The sequence below is a fragment of the Lontra canadensis genome, unplaced genomic scaffold (assembly GCF_010015895.1).
Source record: "Lontra canadensis isolate GAN:19392208 unplaced genomic scaffold, GSC_riverotter_1.0 scaffold76, whole genome shotgun sequence".
Taxonomy (NCBI): domain Eukaryota; kingdom Metazoa; phylum Chordata; class Mammalia; order Carnivora; family Mustelidae; genus Lontra; species Lontra canadensis.
The window spans coordinates 7,322,910-7,330,137 of NW_022631070.1; the positions used below are offsets into that span (position 1 = coordinate 7,322,910).

The following is a 7,228-nucleotide window of genomic DNA, read 5'->3' on the forward strand; positions in this document are numbered from 1 at the left end:
GGGCCGAAAACAGTGAGAGGAAGGCAAGGACTCTCCTGATTCTTATAGCGGCAGTAATCTCATTCATGAGGCTCTAACTTTACGACTGCATCTAATCCTAGTTACTCCCCAGGGTTCTACCTCCAAATACCATCACATTGGTGTTTTTGACATAGGACTTTTGGGGGGACACGAACATCCAGTCCTTAGCAAATACCTTTCAAACCACAGCAGTCATATGTTCTGTTAAACCATCAGGCCATTGTCCCTTTACATGATTCACCGGCAATCAGTGGTGATCCATAATTTTAGTCATCCAATTTGTATGGCTACACAGACAGACCAAACCCACTATGAGCTAGAATAGGTGTGAATTCAAAAATCTCCTGTCGTGGGATGGTTGGACACCGTGGGAATGATATTTCTGGGGTACCCAAGAAACCAAGTGGCAGATTTGGGGCTCTACATTCTACATAATACAAAAGCGATGTGATGGAAGCAGAGGACGTGAAGGCAGTGTGCACAGATGACTCGATCTTCCAGAAAAAGTGGAGGCTGGCCTAGGGACCTCAAGGATACGCTGTCATTGGTTCATCTCTTCAGTTTAGTGGGTCACTTTTTCACTTACCTGAGGCTCCTATACTGAGTATTCCTTCTGTATCGGGAGCCCAGAGCTCCCCCTGAGCATACGAACCATCTCGATCAACAGTTCACTTAGATGAATTTAGCAGTCCTAAGAGTGCCAGACTGTATCAGGTTCCCAGCTAACTGGGAGGCTGACTCACCCTACCAGGCCCCTGTCAATTTTCTGAATGATTTCCATGTTTCCATCAACCAATCCCAGTCTTCTCAGACTTTGGAGGCTCCAAAATGCACTTTCCAGCTCAGGCGTAACCTGAAAGTCAACATGTGCACTTGGCTACCGTCCCCCGCCAGGGACTGTAACCGTTACATTTGGTTTCATGGGATACAGGGGTGTGTGCTTATGATGGGACTGGGGCCACCCGTCCTCATAAGGGCTGCTGACATTTACATTTTTAGAAACCCCTGGGCCCATGATACAGGAAGATATCCACTTGGGTCTTTCAGACTGGTGCACGTGTCATGGGACATTTTCTCTGCTTCCTGAGATAGAGCCTAACCCCTCTTCCAGAACCTAATGGCAAATATGTGACTTGCATTTGGACAGTCAGGCTGGAGTATTTCCTAACTCCATTTTGGTAACATGTGGTAACATGATTCATAGATTTTGCAAGCTAGGAACTTGGGATGGTAAGTGGCATTAATAACCGCAGTCAGCACTCCAGATCTCATGACCAAATCAAGAAAGGACTCCTCACGCCCTTAGACTGTTGAGCACAATAGCAGGTTCATGCAAAATAGATACGGTTCAGAGTAGGCTTTTACTGAACTGGGATGAACATTTGGTATATTTGGCTGCAATTGGAAGTTAACCTTTACCCTATAGAACCCAGAGTGGGAATCCCGTTTCTAAGTGCGCCTGCTTTTCTGTGTTAATGAGATCATGACGACTACTCCCGTTTTTTGTTTTTTGTTTTTTTTTAATGGCAAGAATAGTAAGTTGGCTTGGGAGACGAGTAGCAATTTTAATCATTACTGAACTCTTTTCTTCCTCTCCTTCTCCTCCTCCTCCTCCTTCTCCTCCTCCTTCTCCTTCTCTCTTTTTGCCTTAAATTTACTACGTAAATGTTTGGAAACCTGAATTCCAGACAACAATACTTCACTGTCTTCTGTTCCTGATCATAGAAACTGGTCTACGTAACGGATCCTGACTTGTGAGACTGTCCCCTCTGGGGTGGGTCTACACCCACAGAGACCATCTCTTTCTACATGGCTTTGGATTTGTCTGGCCTCTTACGGGATTTATTACCTTGCCCTTTTTATCATTCGTCTGCATGTTATACCCGTGTCTGCCTTCCACGTGGCTCTTTGATGTCTTCACCAAGACGGCTTCTTAGGGAGGCCCCAGTAGCTCTCATTTCCCATAAAGAGCCTTCCCTGCCTGCAGGTCTCCCTCCCTGACCCCTTCGCTGATTCCTGGGCATGATCGCATCCCCGCAGGATAATCGACATACCGATTTCCGGGAGCGCCCCATAACAGCTATAAGGATGGAATTCATATGTAGGTAAATCTGCCCAGAGGAAGGAGATATTCAAGATGCTTGTAGCCTTCTGTGGCCAGCAACCGGATATGGCCTAATCGCTTCCCCAGAGCCCCTTGACCCCTGTTGCCAGTAGTGCTTTCACATCCAGACTCTGGACAGAGGTTCTGAGTAGAGGAGCCCAGTGGCTCAGGGTCTGGCTTCCTCTGTGCCCCATGCCTGCTAGATGGTGCCTATCCTCCATGGAACCCCCTCTCCTTTCCCTGCTGGGTCCTGTCTTGTGGTCAGTCTGGTCTCCAAATCTGGGGCTTGGCTCCTTTTTCCTGCTCTCATCACTCTGAGGACCAGAGTCCTGACCCCAAGCCTACTTCCCATGACTGGACCCTTGAGTTCCCAGCCCTCCCCTGCAGAGGATATGGACCCAACCACATCTATTAATTGGGTTGTTGCAAGCAAAGGTTGAGGAAGACCCCAAGAGCAGGTGTCGCACAGTGGAATGTGGGTCAGGGGTCAGTAAACACCAGTTGACTTACCTTCTTTCTGTCCCCTGTTGGGACCTCCTCTCACTGCTTCATGTCATAATGATAGCGTCAGGCTTCTCATGATTTGGTTGAATAATATTCCATTGTCTAGATTTACCCATTCACTTACTGAAGAATATTTTGGTTGCTTCCAAGTTTTGGCAATTATGAATAAAGCTGCTATAAACATCTCTTTCATTTTAAAAAATCTTTGCAGCCAAATGCAGGTGGCATTTAATTCTTTACATTCCCCACCCCCAATTCCCAGGCACGTTCTCTTCTGCCTGGGAATGCTGCCACTTGGGCTTTGAGCATCATAAAAGAAAATCTAATAAGGAAAGAGATTGTGGAGGGCTCCTGATGAACGGGAGGGGTGATCCTGTTTAATTTGTCTTGGAGGATGGGGCTCTCCTCCGAGGCCCCGGGGACATTGCCCCTGCCCCCAGTCCCCAGCCGGGTGCTGGGCCCCACTGGAGAAATGCTTACAGCACCCTGTCTAGCCCTGCGTGTGACATAGGTGCAAGTGTTCAAATTTTGGGGTGTCCCCCAGGAATATTTGACAGCTAACACACAGAAGTTATTAGTGGGTATGTCTCTATTTGTGTAAATGCATAAGATATACGAATGTTTTTTTTTTTTTTTAAAGATTTTATCCATTCATTTGACAGACAGAGATCACAGGTAGGCAGAGAGGCAGGCAGAGAGAGAAAGGGAAGCAGGCTCCCCGCTGAGCAGAGAGCCCGATGAGGGGCTCGATCCCAGGACCTCTGGGATCATGACCTGAGCCGAAGGCAGAGGCTTTAACCCACTGAGCCACCCAGGCGCCCCTATACGGATGGTTTTGTTTTTACTTCTTTTCAGATTGGAAGAGGAACATTTACTAGGTGCCCTCAGAGGACACAGGTTTGCAGCCTGGCTTGTGTCTCCTGGCTGGGCTGCTGCTGCTCACTCAGCAGGGTCACTGCTAGTCCGAGATGATGGCTAGTCTCTGCCATAGCTGTCCCTTGTCCATTGTGAATCTGTGAAATGTGTTATTTGTTTCACTTCCCCATACTAAGCACGATTCCCTTCTTTTAAAAATATGAACCCATGAATATATGATCACTGTTGACAACTTAGAAAAAAATAATAGAGGTTTAAAAAAAGATCACCCAAAACCCACAATCCTGCTCGGATACGATGACCATTCTGCAGCTCTGTGTCTCTGCAAAACAGGGGTCATGTCTGTCTTTCGTGTCATTGGCACCTGACTCCGGGTACGGTTGTGCTTATAATATTAATTATTTTCATTCTCTGCAAGAAAAAAATTGCTTGGTTTCTCTAAAAGACTTGTAGCTTCCCTCCTGAAGCTACAAAGAAAAGCTGTAAATAAATTAATCTTGAAAAGTTTGTTGTAAAGTGCCAGCATTGTCTGATCACTCTCAGATAATTGGTGGGCTAATCGGCAGGCTGTTTTCATGTTCTCACATTTGCCTCTCTCCCTCAGAGGCAGTGGGGGGGGGCATTGACACCATAGTCCCAGTGGATATCATTAATTGTCTATCAGAGGTGAAAGAAAGGTATACATTCTGAAACCACTAGGGATTTAATTGAAGAAGAAACATTTGAGCAACTCTTATGTAGAGAAGACATTCCATACATTCTTACAATAAAACAAAGTGAATCTTGCTCTAAATTTCCCTTCTTCTCTTCTAGAAGCTCTATTATATTTCTATTTGGCTCTCCTTTTACCTGTCAGTGGGCATGAATGCACATTCCAAGTGTGCGCTGAGCTGTTGGATAATATATATATATATATATATATATATATATATAGCACATTTAGGAAAAGAATAATACTCATAGGAAATTCTTTTCCTTAAAAGGGAAATCGTATATACACATATTCTCACCACACACCTCTACTAATAAGCATTTCCAGGGCCTGCTTCAGAATCTTTGACAGTCTCCTGGTGTCTATATATGGTTTGACTAAAGTCAGAGGCAGAGTTTCTCTTTTTCTTGAAGAATGTTGCTGCAGGGAAAGACTCAGAAGTACAAACCGGCATTGTCATCCACACCTTCTGGGAAGACAGCTGTCTGTCCTTAGTAGAGGGGATGTCTTTCTTTCCTTTTCTTCCCACTGTTTCTTCCATTTAGCAGCAGATCTGACCATCACAAGACTTTTGTTTTGTTTTGTTTTCGGACATACCTGTTTGGGGGAGTTTTTGTGGGTATTTTTTAAGTAGTACCAATTGTCATTTTTTGAAAACAACTTTTATCAGAGCATCTAAACCACCGCTTAGGTTAATACTATTCTCTGAGAAGGAATTCGGGATAGTCCTGGGACGTGTGTTCCCGGTATACTGTGCAGAATTCTCTAACCGGCTTCACGGAAAGTCCAGGTACTTTCTTTTTCTTAAATGCCTCACTCTTATTTGCAGGATGTGGGGGGGGATAGAAAAGCCTGAGAGCTGTAGACTTATCTTCTGCAGGTAAATTCTCATGTGAGAATTTAGAATTTACCATGGTTGACTGTTGCCCTTAGTGAACCTCTAAGGGAAGGAGATGCTGACTTTTTTATCCAGTTCTGAAGGCGTGTACATTCTGGGATCAGCAGCTCTGAAGACCCAACAGTCTTCACAGAGGTCATTAAATGGCGAGAGGTCCAGACAACCCCTGAGCAACTTTTGTGCTCCTCTCTCCTCCTGGATGCGGGGAGCCACGGCATTCCTACCAAAGTGAGTCACCCCTGGAAGGAGTCCCACAGCTTCTGAGTATCTGCTTGGCGATATCCATCCATCTTTCACTTTGGATAGTTTGAGGTCCCACTTGCCAGTTCTGTCCATATTGCACTGCCTCAGAACCAGAAGAAAGATGGATAGTGCTAAGTGTTATTAGAGGAAAAGCTGCAAAGTGATATTCTGTCCCTCTCACATACTTATTTTCCTTGATCTTAATTTAAGAGACCTGTACATTCAGTTTCGTTCACTCCTATTTTATTGTATGTCTCTCATATATTAAGTATTCCTTACAAATACTTTGTTCATAAAAATGGTAGGGTTAACTGATCAGCATATGAACACAATAATCTTAATTGATATTAACAACCTAGCATTGCTTTATTATCATAAGAAATGACAGTAGTTTTTGATTATTGAAATGTGTGGAGCTTTAGATATGCTATTGTTAAGAATGACCTATAGGGACACTGTCATAAATAAGGTATAAAACTCAGCCAGCCACTGTCCCTGACATTAATGTTGTATCTGAGGTCAGGAAACCTTTAGTCCTTCCTATCAATTTTTTTTTTTTCTGCATTTCTTGGAAGAGAAGATCCTGTCTCCTATCGAGTTGGTTGTAAGAACCTGTACTATCTGCTTCAGGAAAGGGCTTCTATACCTGACCCTGGTTGGTGCCTCTGGGGTCAGAGAGTGAACCCTTCAGAGCTATGAACACGTTGTGTGACTGTATGCGCCTGCTTGTTAATATACCTCTGTGTGCATTTCTATCTATAGATCTCTACCTGTTGCTATCTCTGCTTATCTATCTGTCTATCTATCTATCTGTCTATCATCTCTGGAAGAAATTGACCTAAAATTTACACACATTAAAATGAAGAAGCATCTAGGCTATAGGAATATGCTTATTGTAAACATAGGAAAAAAATATAGAACATTACTTTCTGGACATTGGACAACTGGCAGCCTGTGAAAAGAGAAACAAACAAGGTGAGCCCTAGAATTGCCTCAGATCACAGCCTGGAGGCATGTCCTGACCCTAACATGCAGGGAGAGGAAACTGAAGTGACGTCTGGAGATCTGGCTGCATTGAGGAGAATTGAGAGTGGCATTTAGGAGGCCAAGGTGGCTACAGTATGGAGGCGGAGTTCTTGTAGACGAGCTGCGCAGAGCGAGTTGCTGAGATCTCCTGTGGGTCTTCTCTAACCTCCGGTCGAGAACTGACTTACACAGTCCTGAGTGGGGGGACCACATGCAGGTTGCAGCAGATTCAACATGCCTGGACCTTGCTCAGGGCCGGTAAGAGCATGTGCTCCACCAGTCAGAGTGGAACACATGAGTAAGACATGGAGTATCGATTCGAGTCCAAAGAAGGGCCACACCTTAACTGTGGGGCTAACAGTCCTAGCATAAAGACTGTTCTTGACCTGGCCTGTCAAGGCTCACAAGTGATTGAAATGACTACAGTAACTTAACTGCATGCCAGAACGAAGGCGTATGCTCTTTAATTAGCAATAATTGCGCCTCGGATAAACCTTATTGGCTACAATACTGCCACTGTACAAAGCTGGCATATGCTCTTTAAAGGAATACAACAAAATCCAGCACTTGACAATGTGAAGTTCTCAATGTCCAGCAACAAAGAAAACTTACCAGGCATAGAAAGAATAAGAACAAGAATAAGAACATAGAAAGAATAAGAATAAGAAAAATTAATCAGTAAAAATAAACCTTGAAATGACAGAGCAGATGGAAGTAGCAGAAAGATCCTAAAACAGTTATTACTGATCTTGAAAATATGTCAGATCATATAAAGGAAAATATGGGGATGATGAAGAGAAAGAGGGAAGATTTAAAAAGATCTAATTGGAATGTACAAGGATGA

General features: G+C 44.1%; 1 non-coding gene across 1 annotated transcript; it reads right to left on the reverse strand.

Moving 5' to 3' along the window:
• Positions 1–6,773: 6,773 nt before the first annotated feature.
• LOC116881727 lies at positions 6,774–6,912 on the reverse strand. The gene has a single exon (XR_004385474.1). It is a non-coding gene; the product is annotated as a U4 spliceosomal RNA (small nuclear RNA).
• Positions 6,913–7,228: the final 316 nt, after the last annotated feature.